This window comes from Pan paniscus, chromosome 2 (genome assembly GCF_029289425.2).
Source record: "Pan paniscus chromosome 2, NHGRI_mPanPan1-v2.0_pri, whole genome shotgun sequence".
Taxonomy (NCBI): domain Eukaryota; kingdom Metazoa; phylum Chordata; class Mammalia; order Primates; family Hominidae; genus Pan; species Pan paniscus.
The window spans coordinates 93,433,031-93,454,011 of record NC_085926.1 but is presented as its reverse complement, the minus strand read 5'-3'; positions in this window follow the sequence as shown (position 1 = coordinate 93,454,011).

Sequence of the window (20,981 nt, the reverse complement as noted above, 5' to 3'; positions counted from 1 at the left end):
TAGGATTCACAATATTACCAGAGAAAAAAATAAATCCATATGATAATCACAGTGCACAGAAAAAAGTGCTTAAAATCCAGTATCAGTTTCTGTCTAAAACAAACAAAAAACCTCACATCTAGTGGGCTGATAAATGACATCTAAGGAAAACATATAGCTAACACAGTTAATGGTGAAAGCTTAAAGACTGTTTCCCCTAGGATCAAGGACTAGATTAGTTCAAGTTACCATTTTTAGTCAACATTTTAGTGGAGAGTCTAGCTAGGTGCGATTAAGCAAGAAAATAAATTATGTGCATCCAGGTTGAAAAATAAGTATTAAAATTGTACTAAATCATAGAAAACACACATTTTTACATAGAAAATGTTAAAGAATGCATAAAGAAGCTGCTAGGATTAAGTAAGTTTAGCAAATTTTAAAGATATAAAACTAATATACAAGCAGGCGCTGTGGCTCACACCTGTAATACCAGCACTTTGGCAGGCCGAGGTGGGTGGATCACCTGAGGTCAGGAGTTCAAGACCTGCCTGGCCAACATGGTGAAACCCTGTCTCTACTAAAAGTACAAAAATTAGCCAGGTGTGGTGGCGGGTGCTTGTAGTCCCAGCTACTTGGGAGGCCGAGGCAGGAGAATTGCTTGAATACAGGAGGCGTAGGTTGCAGTGAGCTGAGATAGTTCCATTGCCCTCCAGCCTGGGTGACAGAGTGATACTGTGTCTCCAGAAAACAAAACAAAACAAAACAAAACAAAAAAACACTAATATATACACTAATTGCATTTCTACAGTGTACATAGTAAAAAAATAAAATTACCTATTTACAATTGAACTTTTAGAAATAGTTTAAATGCTTAGGGATAAATTTGACAAAAGATATGCATAACTTGTACACTGAAGATTATAAAATGTTGCTGGATAAAATTATGGAGGAACTATGTAAATTAGATTCATACATTATTAAGGGATTGGAAGACTCAATATTTTTAAAATATTGGTCATCCAAAAATTGATCTGTAGATTCAACACAATTCTAACCCAATTCCCAATTATTCTTAATTTTTTCATTTGACAATATCATTTCAAAATTCATATGTAAAAACAGAAGACCTAAAAAGCAAAAACAACTTTGAATGTATGTATCCAGTTGGAAGACTGACTCTACATCAATTATAAAGCTACAATAATTAAAACAGGGAGAAGTCAGCATAAAATTACACAAATAGATCAATGGAACAGAATAGAGTTCTAAAAGAAACTTACCTATATGTGGCCAACTGATTTTAGATACAAGTACAAAAGCTATTTAGTGAAGAAAGAAAAAATTTTCTACAAATTATGGTGTAATAATTTTTTACATCAGAAAAAATAAACTCCATCCATACCTTGATAAAAATTTAACTCAATGTTAATCACAGACAAAGTTTAAAAACATTATAAAATTTCCAGAAAAAAAAACAGAATAAAGTATTTTGGAACATGAGTAAAGCAAAATTTCTTTGATATATTATCAAAAAGATGTAAAAGAAAAAATGAACTTGATAAAGTAGACCTCACCAAAATTATAAATTATGCTTTCAAAAAACATTATTAAGGAAGATAAAAGACAAGCCAGAAACTGTAAATTAACATATCAAATAACAGACATATCCAGAATATAAAAAGAACTCTCATAACTCAAAACAAGAACACAAACAATATAAAAACAAAAACGTAAAAAAGAAGATATACAGGTGAGAAATGTTGAAAATAACTCATACAATTTACTACGGATATTCAGACCATTAATTGTTAGGCAATTGCAAATTAATATACAATCAGATACCACTACTGGCCTATTATAGAATCCTAAAATAGAGAGATCTTTATGCCTGGGTTTGGCAAGGATTTGGAACAATTGAAATTCTTATCCAGTATTCATGGGAGTCCAAAAATTCAGCAGACACATGAAAAAATGCTCATCACCACTGGCCATCAGAGAAATGCAAATGAAAACCACAATGAAATACCATCTCACACCAGTTAAAATGGCGATGGCGATCATTAAAAAGTTAGGAAACAACAGGTGTTGGAGAGGATGTGGAGAAACAGGAACACTTTTACACTACTGGTGAGACTGTAAACTAGTTCAGCCATTGTGGAAGACAGTGCAGCGATTTCTCAAGGATCCAGAACTAGAAATACCATTTGACCCAGCCATCCCATTACTGGGTATATACCCAAAGGATTATAAATCATGCTGCTATAAAGACACATACAGATGTATGTTTATTGTGGCATTATTCACAATAGCAAAGACTTAGAACCAACCCAAATGCCCATCAATGATAGACTAGATTAAGAAAATGTGGCACATATACACCATGGAATACTATGCAGCCATAAAAAAGGATGAGTTCATGTCCTTTGCAGGGATATGGATGAAGTTGGACACCATCATTCTGAGCAAACTATCACAAGGACAGAAAACCAAACACCGCATGTTCTCACTCATAGGTGGGAATTGAACAATGAGAAGACATGGACACAGGGTAGGGAACATCACATACCAGGGCCTGTCGTGCAATGGGGGGAGCAGGGAGGGATAGCATTAGGAGATATACCTAATGTAAATGACCAGTTAATGGGTGCAGCACACCAACACAGCACATGTGTACATATGTAACAAACCTGCACCTTGTGCATATGTACCCTAGAACTTAAAGTATATTAAAAAAAAAGTTGGAGGGAAAAATAAATAAATAAATGTTTTAAAATTCCTTGAAATCCAGTAACACAGACTGAGTTATCAAACTCATACACTAGAGAACCATCTTATTATTCAATATTGTCAGATTTTTTGGTTAAGTGAACACTTGAGAAATTTTTAATGTTTTCTGAGTATACCAGGTGGGTTGATTGAGGTTTCTTTCTATATATTAAATATTTTTGATGAATTTGAACCTTTCATCAAAAGTACATGATATGTCTCTTAACTTAAAATTATTTTAATAAAATCTCTGAGAGATTTTAAAATTTTTGGTGTAAAGTTCCTGCACTTTATCAATTTTTTCTGTTTCTATGCTTTTTTAAATATATGGTTTTTATATTCAGTCGATTGATGCTGAGGTATATAAATGCAACTGATTTTTAATACTGTATTGATCTTGTGGCCTCTGACCTTGCTAAATTAACTTCACAATTTTGATAACATTTTTGCATATTATTTATATTGTTGGTGTGTAAAATTAAGCCATCCCCAAATAAAGAATTTTATATTTTAAAATATATTTTAAAACCTTAATCTATATGAGTCTTTTTCTTGCCTCATTTCACTTTCCAGGAACTCCAGCATAAGTGATAGTATAAAAGATATGAGATTGGACATCTTTTCCTAGTTCCCAAACTTGAGCAAAATATTTTATTTCAACATTAAATATGATGTCACCTTATTATGTTCAATAAGTATTTCTTCATGGAAATTAACAAAAGTTAAGTTAAATTACTAAATTACTCTTATACAGTACTTAGAATAATTTCAGGGTTCTAAGTATGTGAATAATTTATTATTTACTGCAAAATAGAGTAACAAAAAATAGCATTTACTTGATCAATATATAAATTTCCTGTGTATGGAAAGTTGTTGTTTTTCTCTGAATTTTGAGATTTTCAAATGTTGATTTATAGTTTTACTTAATAACCATTATAAAAACATGCTCAATGAAATTATAGTCCCTAATTAAAAATTATTAACATTAGTAATTGTACAAAAAATCAGCATAAATTGTCTCTGAAGAAAACTGAAAAAACTTCAAAATTAGGAGAGTTACAAAGTGACTCTAGCATATACTACTAACACTCTCCCATATCATAGTCCCCTTCAATCACCAACACTTGAGTCTTTGTGTTGATGGACTTTCCCTGGGACACTGGGACCTATTTTACTTTTTACTTGTGGGCACAAAGAGGCCTTAGGAAATAACACCTTTCCACCAGGTTACCACAGCTCTTGAAAAATGACTGGAGGTTGAGTGACAATTAATGTACTATCTCCCTCATCCCCTAATGGGAACAACTCAGAGGTGTGAACTGAATTTCATGGTCTACAGGGCTGGTTTTAGATTTCCCCCCTACTGTATTGAGTCTAAGTTGACCTCTATGCTACTTTAGCTTCCTTTACTTCCTAAGGCTCCAGTTTTCTAGCATCTTTCAACTAAAGAAACTCCTTAGTAAATCTTTTTTTTGAGACAAAGTCTCACTCTGTTGCCCAGGCTGGAGTGCAATGGCACGATCTCAGCTCACTGCAACCTTCACCTCCCGGGTTCAAGTGATTCTCCTGCTTCAGACCCCTATTACAGGTTCCCACCACCACGCCCAGCTAATTTTTTTGTATTTTTAGTAGAGACAGGTTTCACCAGGTTGGCCAGTCTCGTCTTGAACTCGTAACCTCAGGCAATCCATCCGCCTTGGCCTCCCAAAGTGCTGGGATTACAGGCGTGAGCCACCACGCCCAGCCCAATAAATCATTTTCATATGACTCCTGCATTAGAGTCAGTTTCTGGGGCCCGAAACTGAGACTGTGGCCATTTTGTAGTTATTAGTCAATAAGAAGGTACTCTAATTCATCTGTAAAGGATTAGTGTCTGGCACCAATCAATATTCTGCAAAACTGTTGCTCTTTTGATACATAACTAGAGCACCCTAACATATAGTGCATTTGTTGAAAACATTAAATGATGGTAGTGCTAGAAAAAATATGATTAATAACATGTAGACATTGGCTAATCAACCAATGCCACAAATACTAATATTATCTATAAATTGTTTTGTGCTTTAACATTCTTAAATAGTGAATGTAGAGTTAAAGCTCTCTTTTCTGTTCTTCCAAATTGCTCTTTTAAATATCTATAATATATAACATCTTCAATAATATTCACAATAATTTTAAATTATTAACATACAAAATTATTTCTTTGTATGTAACTATTAGACACTTGGAAGCATGATTCCTTTAGTTGAAATTCAGTAGATTGTTAAAAATAAAAGAAAACTTATTTTTGAAATAAATAATGGCATAAATGAATGAAGAGATTGGTATTTGTGGCTTAGGTAGTGTTAACAGCTAACAGACAAAATTGAGTCTCAAAGTCATAAATCCAGAATTAATACAATTCATAGTAACTTGAGTGCTCAGTTAGCCCTTTGCTTTTTCTTTAAACAGTTATTAAATAAAACTGTAATAAAACTATAACAAATGAAATATTTCTTCCCCTATTTTATAATAACCAAATGCTCGCAGGTGTACCTCATCTGTATGTATTATGACTTTAATGATTTATCATCATACTACTTTTAGAACTTAAATTTAATAACATACGGATTGATGATAAAAGGTTGACATTTCTTAATCTTAGACTAATATCTGTGTTGGAGGTAATAACATAGCAGCAATAAGAAAAAAAATCAAAACATTTAGTACTTCCCTAGTGCGTCTCTGGTTTCAGTGATATCCTCACAGCATCCCGTTAACAGACTGACAGTAAGCTAATTTTAAGCTGGTAAGATATAGTAATGCCATTTCAAAGCCAACAGAATGTCAGAATCATTGTATATTATGAAGCTGAATTGAGTCATGGGAAAAATTCTTTTAGTGAAAAGAAAATAAATAATTCTGAAAGTATCATTTTTTACAGAAATGCAGGGTGACTCTATAGTGGAGTCAAATGTTTCTGACTTTATCTTACAAAGGGACACATATGTCTGTATCATAAACTATATTTAGAAGAGGCCAGTATACCTCTTCTCTTTGACTGCAATCACACAATATAATTTTATGCAACACACCAAAATGTCCCATTATCCACTTTTCTATTTATATTGAAGCAGGACTTTGATAATACAATTTCTTTTCTAAATACACTTCTTTATTACAGTATAAAATTTTCATAATTGGGAAACCCATTTTACTCTAATCTTTTTTTAATTGAAAGTATGTGAACTATAAAATAGCAAAAAGGAATGTATCTTCATGAAATCCTCTTTTATCTTTCTGTGCACAAACCAGCACTCCAATAGTCTAATTCGTAATTGTGCTAATAGCTTTGGGAATATATTAAAGCACTAAAATTTTTGGTAGGGCTTACAAATAATGACAGTTATTTTACAAATGTGTAAAGCTGCTGATTAGTATTTGATTCTGGTGAGTAATTCTAATTGAAAGAGTGGATAGATAATGTGTGTATATTAAAAAAGTTAAGAGTGTCATTATAGAAATTGTCCATGCTAAAAGGTATCCTTTAAGCTGTCCTAGATTTTATATTTTTAAGAGCAGTGTAAAACATGCTCAACTGTGCAAGTCTGCAAGCACATACACATACATTTATATATTTAAAACTTAAAACAACTTGCTGCTTATAAGTTCAAATATTTCTAAAAGGAATAAAATATAGATATTCAGAAAATTCATATAACTCTGTTGAAGGAAAACTAAAAATCCCAATCTGTTTTTTCTTATGCCTATTGGCCATTTGTTTCTTCTCTTTGGAGAAATGTCCATTCAGGATTTTTGCACACATTTTAATCAGATTATTTGGGGTTTTCTTGCTATTGTGTAAGTTCCTTGTAAATTCTGGATATTAACCCCTTGTCAGATACATAATTTATATATATTTTCTCCCATTCTGTAGGTTGTCTCTTCATTCTGTTGATTGCTTCTTTTGTTGTGCACAAACTTTTTAGTTGGTGCAATCCCATTTGTTTATTTTGCTTTTGAGGTCTTAACTAAAACATCTTTAACCAGTTCAATGTCTGTAGCATTTCCCCCTTGTTTCTTCTAGTAGTTTGATAGTTTGGGGTTGTACATTTAAGTCTCAGTCCATTTTGAGTTGCCTTTTGTATATGGTGAGAAATAGGATCTGGTTTTATTCATTTATCATATTTATTGCAGCACTATTTACAATAGCCAAGGAATGGAATAAACTTAAGTACCCATCAATAGATGAATGTATAAAGAAAATGTGGTATATATACTCAATGGGATACTATTCAGCCATAGAAAAAGAATGAAATTCTGTCATTTTCGATAAGATGAACAAGCTTGGAGGGCATAATGTTAAGAAACAAACCAGGCACAGAATAACAAATGCTGCATGATTTCATTCATATGTGATATCTAAAAAAAATTACCTTATAGGAGTTGAGAGTAGAACAGCAATTACCAGAAACCAGGGAGAATAGAATGGAAGGGGAGATGGGAAGATGCTGGTCAACTGGTACAATGTTACAGTTAGGAGGAAGTTCTGGTACTCTATTGAACAGTAGGGTGACACTCATGCTAACAATCATGTATTGTATATTTCAAATAGCTAGAAGAGAGGATTTTGAATATTCTAACAACAAAGAAATGACAAATGGTTATGCTGATGGATATGCTAATTATGATTATTTGAACATTATGAGTGTATCAAACCATCCCATTGTGTCCCATAAATATATGCAATTATTATGTCAATAAAAATTACTATTTAATTTGTTTCATTATAGCTACAAATATACTTTATTTGATGTAATGTGACAAAACATTTTTAAATTGAAAGCCATTCTTTAAGGCACAATGTTATCTGGCTTTCCTCATTTTCTTTAACTGCATTTACCACTACTCTGCCTAATCTCTCTCTTACTCAATTCTTTACTGCCAGCATTACTGCCTCCTTTCTCTTTCTAGAATGTGGGAGACATTTACTTTGCCTCAGAACATTTTACTAGTTCTACTCTCTGTCTAGAAGACTATTTCCTGAGACAGCCACAGCGTAGCCACTTCTGCTTAATCACTTCTCAATGTAAACTTTCTTAAAGCTTTATATTTTAAATTATGACCTCTTTTATGCCCACATATTCAAATCACTTTGCCATGCTATCTTTTTCATAGCGCTTGTCTTCCCCTTACATATTGTACCATTTATTCATTGTGTTTAACGATTTAACGATTATCTGTTCACCCCACTAAAATGTAGATTCATGATTATAGAATAATTTTGAAATAAATGTATCAGAAGCTTTGAATAAAGTATCTGGGAGATAGCAAGATGCTCAGATAACTTTCAAATGCATAAACTGATCAACAACAATGAAAACACAGATAAAAAATTCAAAGCTTAAGGCAAACAATAAATAATGGAAATGTTATTATAACACGTCCTATGCTAAAGACTTGATACTATATTAATTGCTTAGTTCAATAAATCAGGCATATTTAGGAACTAAAGCTAAATGTATTTTCAAACTGAGATTACTTACTTACTTTCATATACATTCATTTTAGTAGCATTACAAATAAACAAATTACTTATCATTGGAAAAGAGTGTAGAGGAACAAGCCTTGCATTTCTCTGTGTTTTGACGTATAGGTTGAGGGGATAAGTCAACAAATTATCCAAAAAGAAGCCCTCAAATACTTTAATCATAGATGTGCAAATATTAAATTCTTTTTTTTTTTTTTTTTTGTAAATGTGAAAGCTGCGTTCACATTTTTCTAACTGGAAATATTCCAGAGTAAATTAGAGATACTCTATCCTGGTTCAATTCTATTTCTAGTGAATATGGTAACAAACAGGTCACTTTTGATATAGATGTAAAAAATAATTTTGGAATATAAAAAGGGTATGCCTGTTAAGAGGAAGTTTTTGAAAAGGCTTGAACACTTACAAAGGCATGGTGTGGTCAGGGAATGGTGAATCCTCCAATACAATTACTTGATATGGAATTTGCAATGAAACATTAAGTAGGAAAACAAAAGGGTGAGAATAATGTTATGCTAAACTAGCTCTATACTGGATTTATCCTGGATGTTTTTAAACACAACAAGGGGAGAGCTAACTGAATAGAACATAAAACAAAATATGTTTTCTTGACAAGCATTTGTTAGTTACACTACATATATTTTGTATGAGTTTTTACTTGTGCACTTCTTTTGTTAAATATAAAAATGCTGATTAGAACAAAAATGTAAGGCACATTTAAAGACAAAGATGAAAATGTAGCATATTTCTACAAAAAGAAATTATATTTTTTAGAATAGAAAAAAGCTGAAATTTCTACTTGACAAAAGTAAAAGTTATAATACTGAAGTTACCATTTGCTAAATTGCTTCCAGTATTTTAAGGAACTTGTATGTGATTATAAAACCATAAAATTCAGTGGTATAAATAAACATTAAAATTCATTATTTATCTCAGTAGAATGCTTTTCAGGTTTATTTTAATGCATAGTAAATTAGAAAATTCACTTGCTGTTAAGTGATGTGTCTGTTTCTCTATTCTGTTTATTAGTTAATAGTAAGTATTTTTACTACACACTATTAGTTTAATCTCTGGAAAGTGATGATATATTATGACTTCACAAAACTATTTCATAGTTATCAAATATTCAAAAATGTATTAATAATTATTTTATTGGTATTTGTCTTTTAAAAATAGGTATAAAAATTGGCATTAAATTATTTTTAATATTTAAGACAATATATCTGCAGAAAGATGATAAATTGAGCAGTTTTCTGCTATAGCTTTCAAGTGGGAACTCTTTGGAATCACCATGGATATGAAGTTACTTTTTAAATTTTATAAGTGGATTTTACAAATGTGCAAGATAATAGGGCTTTCATTAATTATTATACAAAACACACACATAAGACTGAATTTTTAAAGGAATGCCCATTAAGAAAGAAAACAAACTTAAGAATTAGGGGGAAAAGAGAATAGAGTGTTTATTTTGTATTGTCAATTCAGTATTTTCAAGGAAGACCCTCTTTGTGAGGTGAATGAACATCAGAATATTGTTTCATTAATGCAGAAAGTAGACAAGAGGAATGGAACAGATTCTCTTCCACAGTCCTCAGACTGAACCAATCATACCGACACCTCGATCTTGAACCTCTAGCCTCCAGAATTATGAGACAATGAATTTCCGATTTTTAAGCTACCCACCTTGGGGTGTTTAATTACAGCAACTCTAGTAAACTGATAAAGTTAGTCTGAATGCTTTGTTCTTTAGAGGAGAATATTTTTAATATAACCTGTCTTTCTCCTTATAAGGTAAGTACAGCATTAAAAACTTTGACTTATTGATATATGTTGGTTGCTGGCAATAATCTGTAAATTCTGAAGTCTTAGTCTGTTGATACTACTCTTGCTGATTGCCCCATTGCTAATCAGTCAAACAAACAAACAACAACAGCAACAACAAAAACAGCAGAAAGAGACACATCTTTGGAAAGCTTTATTCTAATAATATCTTTTTTAAGCAGACATTATCATCTACAAAAATAATGATACAAAATTTTAAACTTTGAACTAGAAAAAGAAATTAGACTAGTGTGAATTTTTATCAGGACACATATTAAAGCACCTTTTTTGTCCAATATATTGGGTTAGCTGTTTTTATTTTCTACTTCATAGCATATAGCAAGTTATTCACATAAATGTACAATATTTTATTTAAAATAATTTATGTAATTAATGACACTTTAGTTGGGAAGCTACATTAAATGAATTAAATTTATCTAAAGGATATCAAATATATTGAGAATACACTCTATGTTTACTTTCCAGGTGAATGTTTGTTTTTACCTACATTATCATTAGCAGCAGTATTAATATTGCTAAACTCCATAATGAATGCATATTTATTTTTGCCATTGCCACACTACCTGTGACTATATATTTGCAAGGCAAATGCAAACTTTATAGTTGGCACTAAACAATGAACAACTAGAGATTAATTTGATAGCAAAGTGAAGAACAAGTTGGCAGGTGAAAATGAGAGGGCAATAGCACTATAGAAAAAGAACCATATGGCATTACATAATTCCTTTCATACCCAAAGGCCCACTCCACAAACTGCCAAGACACATTTATTCATGATTCTCACTTGAAACTTTTTTGGGGGGTATATAGACGGATAATAAAGCATTTTGAGAGATCTTAAAATGCAAAATACAGAAGACTGTTGGCACTCACTACAAAAATATAACATAAATAGTATTTTAAATTCATGCAATGACAGGCTGTTAGGAAGTGGAGAAATACATGAGCAAGATCATTGTTATAACAGAGACAGATGTTACAATCTGTTTCTTCTTTGGTCATTCACTATCAAGATACTTAAGAAAGTGCTATAAAAAGAAATGTCTTTGATAACTATTCTTTATGGTAACATTAATCAGAGCACATATTAGTTAATACTCTACTAGTACTATAAAATGTTTAGTTATTTAAGAATATTTAAAAGATAATCAAAGGTGGCAAGTAGATAGAGAAATAAATCATCTCTATTAGAGAGAGAGAGAGAGAATAGATAGATAGATAGATAGATGATAGATAGAAAAGGATAGGAAAGAATAGGGAATTTGTAGTGAAATAACAAATGCAATTTTTAATTCTATTTTTTAAGAGCTGGATATCCTTCTGTATTCACAAATACTTTAATTCACTTAATATATGATGTGAGAATTCTTCAGAGAGTTTTTTTTTAAATCAAAGAGTATGTGTAATGATATGAATAAAAATGTTTAATCCTCAAATGCTTAATTAGCTAGTACTGCCAAGGGAGTTTTAATGGCTTTACAGAGAATGCATTAAAAATGAGTTGATTTCAGCACCAACTCTTATAAAGCAGTGACTTTTCTTCCCAATTGAATTTAAAAAACTATTTAACTAAATTTGTCAAAAACAAATTAACCCAGAAAAGAGAATGTGGACATTTTCAGTGCTCATTCAGGTTAGAAAGAAAGAGACTCAGGCTTTGTAAACAAATAAAACAATGATCAAAGTAAAAACAGAAAGAAGAGTATTAATTTTACAGCAAATATTATGGATTTCAAACCATACATAAACATCAACTAGTATAAATAATATGAGAGATAATTATTAAGAAAAATGCAGATAAGTATCTATTACGTATCTGTTAAGATATAGTTTTTTAGAACTTACTATAGAAAAGTTAAATCTACAGAATCAAATCTGATTTATTTGGCAAAATAAAAACTATAACAAAACAATATACTGGAGTAAGGATATTCTAACACTGATAATGGTTTTATACATACACAAAGAGAAAGAAAGATAGTGGGCTTAGAGGTATAAGGACTTAAGTTCTTCTGTTTCTAGCCAGGACAGAGTAACAGATTTACCTCCCTCATCAGACAACTAAAAAATGGACAAATTATATTAAATAATAGTTCTTAGGCATGAGAAAATAACTATCACGTAACAGTGATTCCTGATACAAGAAAAAAGAATCAGCTGTAAACGAACTACTTGAGAGAGCACAGGCCTCAATACAAGTATATAGAAACTCGACAGAACATGTCTTCACTCTGAGTTGAGAAGACAGAGTTGAGTATTCAGGAAGTCAAAAGTAGCTTGAATTGGCAGACTGTTCTATCAAAGCTGAGGAATCTGTAAGAGAAGAGAGGGTGGCCAAAGTCAGAGCCGCATATATCTGCATGGGTTTCTCCTCAAGTCTACAACTGCAGCCTGCCAATAAGCAAAGACAGCATCAGTGTATGTGGGGAAACTTCTACTATTATAGATGTAGACAGAGTTGCTGAAAGAGAGGAGAGAATGGAGGGTGATAAAAATATTAAAAATAATAATAAAGACCAATTTTTTCAAATTTGATCAAAACTCTCAACCTACATATTCAGGAATATGAAGAAACATAAAAGTCAATAAACATAAAGAAAACAAAATGAGGTTATGTCATAATCGGACTGTTCAAAACAAGTAATAAAGAAATCTAAAAAGCAACCAGACAAAAAGGATACATTACCCACAGAGGAATAATGAAAACAATGGTAGCAAATTTCTTGTGAGAAACAATACAAACAAAAGACAGTACAACAACATCTTTAAGTGCTGAGTAAAGAAAACAGAAGAAAAACTGTCAACCTATAACCTTACAGTGTATGTAAGATGTATGTATCTTTTAAAAATGTAGGTGAAATGAAGGCTCTTTTAGATATAAAAAAGCTGAAAGAATTAATTTCCAAAGGATCTTTACCAAAAAAAACTAGCAAAAGAAGGTTCTTAGGCATACAAAATATACCAGATGGAAATCTACAACTACATAAAGTAATCAATAGCAACAGAAGTGGCATATATGTGAGTAAATGAAAAGTACTATTTTTTTATTTTAAATCTCCTCAAAGATAATCAAAAACAAAAATGAAAACGGTATTCTAGAATTTATGACATATGTAAAGTAAATGTAAAACAAAAATAGAATAAAGGTTTGGAGAGACAAGAAGGAAGGAAGACTTAAATGACAATTTTGACCAACTGCTGGAGTCAGTGTGGGCTAAAATGAATACTTCCAGGGTCTAAAGTCTTGGAGGAGCTGCCACAATTATATCCAGAAACCCCACTAGGTTCTCACATTGAAATCTCAAAACAGTTTTCTAATTTTGGGGGTAAGGGAAGAAAAAATTAGCCATTTCAAATACACCCAGAGCATTATCTCCGTAAGAAGCCTAATCTAAGAGGAGAGAAAACTTTACAATAGCCTTAACTTAAAAAAAAAAAAGCAAGATACAGATGCAAATGTTATTTTAAAAGTTATTCTGAGAGACTGAAAAACAACAGGGAGATCAAATGAGGACAGTACAGTAAAATAAAACCTCAGGCATTCATATGCGTACTGAGGATAAATACATTAGTTCTTGTAACCAGTATCCCAACTGCTAGCCAGATAAATGTAGAACCTCACAATAAAGACCTGTTTAGCTCAGTTCTTACTACAAGTTCAGCATTTTCAACATCCAACCAAAATTACAAGGCATATTAAAGGGAAGATAAAACACAATCTGATAAGACAAAGCAAACATCAAAATTAAGTTACAACGAAGCTTGTGAAGTGATTGGATAGGAAGTTTAAAATAAATAATAAGGTGTTCAATTGAAAAATTAGACGGCATGAAAGACAGGTGTTTTCAGCCAAAAAAATTTCCTCTAAGAAATAATCAAAAGAAAATGCTAGAAAATAAAAACATAGTAAATGTGTGCCTTTGATAGGTTCATCAGTATCCTGAACATAGATAAGAAAAGAATCATTGACTTGAAGAGAGGCCAAAGGAAATGCCCAAAGCTGAAATAGAAGGAGAGAAAAGAATGAAAAAGAAAAGGACCAGAATCTCCTAGAACTATGCAATAATTTAAAAAGGAGTAGCATAAATGTAATGGATTACCAGAAGAGTATAAAGATAGAAAGGAGACGAAGAAATACTTGAAGTAATAATGGCTGAAAGAATTCAGTAACAATGTAGGAAAACACACCACAGATATAGGAAGCTCTGAGATTACCAAGCAGGATAAATACCAGAAAATCTACACCTAGGCATGCCATATTTAAACTGCGTGAAGCCAAATTCAAAGAGAAAATTTTAAAAGAAGCCTAAGCAGAAAATAAACCTTAAAAAGATACAACAAAGATACAAATTACGGCAAATGTGTCAGAAACCAGGCAAGAGAGTAGAATAAAATATAAAAAGTAAGAAAACATCAACCTAGAATTCTATATCCAGCAAAATTGTCCTTTATAAGTAAAAGAAAAATAGAGACTTCATCAGTAGAAGTCTTTTCAGTAAAGCTAAAACAAGGTTCATTTTGTTTTTTGTTTGTTTTTTCTTGAGACAGAGTCTCGCTCTGTCGTCCAGGCTGGAGTGCAGTAGTGTGATCTCGGCTCACTGCAACGTACACCTCCCGGGTTCAAGTGAGTCTCTTGCCTCAGCCTCCCAAGTAGCCAGGATTACAGGTGCCCACGACCACACCTGGCTACTTTTTGTATTTTTAGTAGAGACAGGGTTTCACCATCTTGGCCAAGCTGGTCTTGAACTCCTGACCTCGTGATCCACCGCTCACGAAGAAAAAGGTACAGGTCACAAACTCTGATCTATAGAAGAAAAGGAGATTGCTGGAGTAGGAGTATGTGAAGGTATATAAACTCTTTTATTTTTCCTATTCCTAACCAACCTATAGATAAGTATTTAAAACTCTAATAGTAACATTAAATTTTGTGATTATATCATATAGATAAGTAATATGAATACCTGCACTATCTGTGAGCAGTATAATACGATTTTTAAAAATCGACTAGCTGTAAATGGATATCGCATACTCTAGGGAAACTACTAAAACACATCTTTTATACAGAACTATAATTGGTGTGCTAAAAAAAGAGAGAGAAAGTAATGATAGAAAATTATCATTTAAGACCAGATAAATCAGATAGAGATGATAAAAAGGAAACAAAGAAAAAGTGCAACAAACAGAAAATAATTACAGGCATGGTAGATACTATTCCAACTATATTAACAATCAATGTATCTATGAATGCTTGAAATACACCAATTAAAGATAGACATGGTCAGAGTGAAAGAAAAAAATATATTGTCTAGAGGAAACCCACTGTATATATAAAGGCACACATAGATTATAAGTAAAGAGATAGAGAAAGATACGTGATACAAACACTAATTAATAGAAATGTTGAGTAGCTATATTCATTTTGGGTAAAGCAGATTCCAAACACGGGGAATTTTCAGAGATTAAAAAGGGCATTATATAATGATAAAGGAGTCAATTGTCCAACAAGACATAACAATGATTACGATGTATGCACCTAACAACAGCATGCCCAAATATGTGAGACAAAACTGATAGATCTGCCAGGAGAAATAAACAAATCCACTATTACAGTTGGAGACTTCAACATCTCTCATACTATAATTGATAGATCCAGCAGGCAGAAAATCAATAAGTATATAGTTGAACTCAACAGTACCATTAATCAACTGTATCTAATTGACATTTATAGACTAGCTCATCCAGTAGCGGTGGAACACACATTCTTCTCAAGCTCACGTGGAACATTTACCATGATAGACCAAATTCTGGGCCATAAAATACACCTAAGCAATTTAAAAGAACAGAAATCTTAGAGTATGTTCTCATACCACAATTAAATTTAACAAGATATTAATAATAGGAAGATAGCTAGAAAATTACAAAGTATTTGGAAATTAAACATCATACTTCTAAATAGGTCATGAGTCAAAGGATCTATTACAAGATAAATTAATAAGAGAGCAAAGTTGGTATAAAGCATATAGGAACATTCTATTAGCTTTGAAACTATTTAGTAAATCTAAAATTATTTTTTAAAATTAAAGCCTTTAAAAACAGATGTAGCTAATGGACTGATAAAGGATATAAAAGATGGTGAAAAAGATACTCAGCTAATAAAAATAATGCCAAATGCAGGAAAAGGGAGTAAATAGTTGGGACATATAGCAAACAAATGGCTAGGTATGCAATCTAAAAAATCATCAAGTATTTGAAAAAAATTACACTTATTAACACAACAATTGGTTAGTAAAGCTATATAAATAGTAATTAGAAATTAACTGAACTGAATGAAAATGAAAAGGTGACCTGTCAAACCCTGTAAGACATCTGAAACATTGCTTATAAGAAATTTCATAGCAAAATATGCCTCTATTAGAAAGAAAGGAAGGTCTTAAATCAATGACCTAAGCTTTCATCTGAAGAAACTAGAAAAAGAAAAGCAACTTAAATCCAAATAAGCAGAAGGAGAGAGCTAGTGAAAAAAAATATTAGAAAGTAGCACATTAAAATGAGAAAAAAAATCAATGAAATAAAAAACTTCTTCTTTGAATAGTAGCAATGAAATTGATTAAAGTTTAGGTGGATTAATTTCATAAAATAAAGAAGACATTTATAATATAATGGAAGACAGTATTACGTATCGTATAAGTAATATAGACATAAGAAGAATCATAAGGGATTATTATGAATAAACTGTATCAATTAATTTGACAACTCAGATAATATAAATAAATTTCTTGCAAACAATGTGAACAGATTAACAAAGCTCACTCAGAAAACTTGAGAACCGGAATAGCTGTGTTAAGGCAGACTTTGTAACAACTTGCATAGCCTTGTGTCTATCAAACACATTGAACTTCTGGTTAAAAGCTTTCCCACAAAGAAAATTCTTACGTATATTGTTTCAGTTGTGAATTCTATGAAATATTTAAGGAAGAAATAATACAAAATGAAACAAACTTTCTCCAAGAAAATTACCGAGGATAAATCACTTCCTAATCTATTTTATGAAGTCAGCATTGCCAGAAAAGATATTAAAAGGAAAAGAAAACATCAAACCAAACTCTACATACCAACAACCCTCATGATGAAAAAAGCAAATATCTTCAACCAGATATCAAACTGAATTCAGCAATACATACAATGTATAATAATACATCATGATAAATCATGTTTCATTTCAGTAAGGCTGGTTTAACATTTGTTAATCAATCCATATAATTTATCAAATAAACAGAGTAAAAAAAGTTTTAAAAATTATCTCAGTAAAGGCTGAAAGTACACTTGATAATATTCAACAGTCATACATGGCAAAAACCCTCAAGTGAACAATGAATAAACAACACACTCATCCTTATGAAAATCACACAAAAAAGACTTGGCATTTACATCACCATAAATGGTGAAAGGCTGGTATTTCTTCTATGCTTAGGAATATTCTACAATACATAAAATGTGACATATATAGGAATAAATTTGGATAAGCATATGGAAGACATACATCTTGGAAAATAGAATTACTGCTGATAAAAAATTTAAAAGACCCATATTGATAGATGGGAAAACTCTTTATTATTAAGGTGTCTATCATCTCAATAAGTTATCTATTTATTCAAGAAAACTTCAACCAATATTCCAGCAGGCTCTTAGTAAAGATTAACAAGGGGATTCTAAAATTATACAAAAATGCAAAGAGTCTAATATAGTCAAAATAACATTGAAATAGAGAAAAATAAGAGGACTTACACTACCTAATGTTGTCTTATTTTAAAGCTTATAGTAATGAAGACAGCAAGCTATCAGCATAATAGTAAACATATTAAATACTTGGTATTTTATTCTGTAAACAAAATACAGAGTCCTTAAATTGACCCATAACCTATATGATCAATTTTCCACAAATATGACAAAACAATTCATTTACAAAAGAATCTTTTCACTAAAGAATGCTGAAAAGAATAAACATTGAGTAAGCACCTTGGCCCTTAAATAATATCACATGCAAAAATTAGCTCAAAATGTATCACAAGTCTAAATACAAGGACTAAATCTCTAGCAAATATTAAAAATAATAGTGAAAAATGTTATTAATAATGGTGTTTGCAAAATTTCTTAAATACAGCACAAAATGTATCAACTATAGTAGAAAAAAGCACTAAATTAGATTCTTTAAATTAAAAATATTTTCAAAGCATATATTTGACAGTGGACTGATATTTATAATACATAAAATTTCTTACAATTGATGTCAACAGAAGTCAAACCATGCAAATTTTAAAATAGAAAAACTATTTTAGCAGGCATTTTACCAAAGGATATATACAGATGGCAAAAAAGCATGTGAAAAGAATGTTGAACATCTTTAATCACTAGGAGAATACAAATTAAAATTATAATAGACTACTACAGACTCTCAAGAATGGCTAAAATTTATATATACACACAAACACATATATATATGCACACACACAGATTTTATATATATATATACAAATACATATAAAAATATAAATTATAGGTTAAGATGTAGAGAAACTGGACCTCTTTTACATTGCTGGTTGAAAAGTAAGATTGTGTGCTTTGGAAAGCACTTTTTTTCACTTTCGTAAAAAGTTAAAGATATGTTCACCATATAGCCATTTATTCCATTTCTACAAATTTACCAATGGAAAATGAATACACATGTCAACACAAAGACTTTGGGACAAATGTTTACAGTAATTTTAATTTTAATAGCCCCAAACTGGAAAGATTCCTCATGTTCTATAGTATATTGACAAAAAAGAAATACTACTAAGCAATAAAACATTGAATCACATATTGTTACATGAAATGTCAGTGAATCTCTAAATAATTATCATGTGTGAAAAAGTGAGTCTAAAACTACTACATGTTTTTTATTGTTTTTATATAAAATTCTGGAAAATGCAACCTAATCTAAACAGACTAATGGTTGATTGAGAATGAGGAGAGTAAGGGAGAATTTCAAAGAAACGTGAGAAAACTTCTCAGAAGGACATAAACATGTTTAATAGCTTATGTTTTGAGGGATTCACAAGTGTTTACACATTTTGAAATACATGCAGTTTATATACATCCATTATATCTCAATAAAATTAAAATGTAGACATCAAGGCATTTTCAGTCATTGTGTGAGTATAAATTGCTACATTCTTCTGTAAAGCTATCTGGAAACCATAACAAAGGTTTTAAATAGCGTTTATTCACTTCGACCATTATTTCAACATCTACAAATTTAATGAAAAAGTAAACAATAAATGTCCATGAAAAAAATTAGGAAAGAGTGCTTTGCCTTTTTATCTGAAAGTATAGCCTGGTTTAACCATATACACATAGTGATTATGTTTTTTAAATTAAATTTAATTTATTTATATATTTATTTTGAGATACCATCTCATTCTGTTGTCCAGGCTGGAGTGCAGTGGCAAAATCACATCTCATTGTGGCCTTGACCTCTCAGGCTGAAGTGATTTTCCTGCCTTGAGTAACCGGGACCACAGGCTCATGCCACGATGCCTGGCTAATTTTTTTTTTTTTTTTTGGTAGAGACAGGGGTCTCTCTATGTTGCCTAGACTGGTCTCAAACTCCTAGACTCAAGCGATTCTCCCACCTCAGCCTCTGAAAGCGCTTAGCCTCTGAAAGTGTGAGCCACTGTGCCTGATCTCATAGTGACTACCTTTACAGTGATTGTGATTATTAAGATAGTCCAAACAGAATCCACTAAATTATACCCCCACCTCAGGACATAAACTTGTTTATGTTTACTTTAAAATATTAATTACCATTTATATCGCAATCAATGTTTTTCAAATGCTTAACAGACATCAAAAAATTAAATATTTAAAAATAACACTGTAATTGGTACTGATAAACATATTTTCCCAAGGCAGTTACCAAAATATTGGTACCTTCCATAAATGTTTTAAGTACCACAATCAGGAAGAATTGTGTTAGATAAGGATATAGTTAAAAAACTGTTGAAAGTAATTAAATACAAATATATATATGTGTGTGTGTATGTATACGTGTATGTATATGCATACATATACATACATACACGTATACACACATGTATACATATACACACATATACATACACATATACACTCACGTATACATATGCACACATATATATGTATACACACACTCTCTACATATACACACATATATATGCATACACACACACATATATATGTAGCAATAAATTATATGTTCTTTTTATTATCTTTCAAAATAACTTGTGGAATCCTGTAATGAGAGTGGGTAAGAGAACATTTTTCATACTCGTCTAATTTGAACACCTCCTCATATTGTCCAATTGTATCAATCATATTTTCTTCACCCAAACTTAGTTTCTCATGCTGATTTGTACTGAGATATTACTCCCATGTTGGTGAAAAAAATGTACAATAACAAAAACATCAAATATGTTTTTAATCTCTGGTGTTTCAAGAGGAATTTCATTTGTATAATTCAGACTACCAAGCTCTTTGACATGAAGGTCTGGTCCTAAATGACCTGACATGAGTGTCAGATATATGAGAGTCAGATGGTGGGAAGAGAAAAGTAAGAAATGGTTATAATACTTAAATAATTAGAATATCGATTTGTATTTAATAAAAAGAAAAATATATTTAATTATTTAATAACACTTAAATAACTAGAATATCTAATCTAATTAGATTAGAAATCTTTACTTCATCCTAACAGTAAGAAAACACTGGTTGAGGCCAGGCGCGGTGGCTCATGCCTGTAACCCTAGCACTCTGGGAGGCCAAAGCAGGTGAATCACCTGAGGTCAGAAGT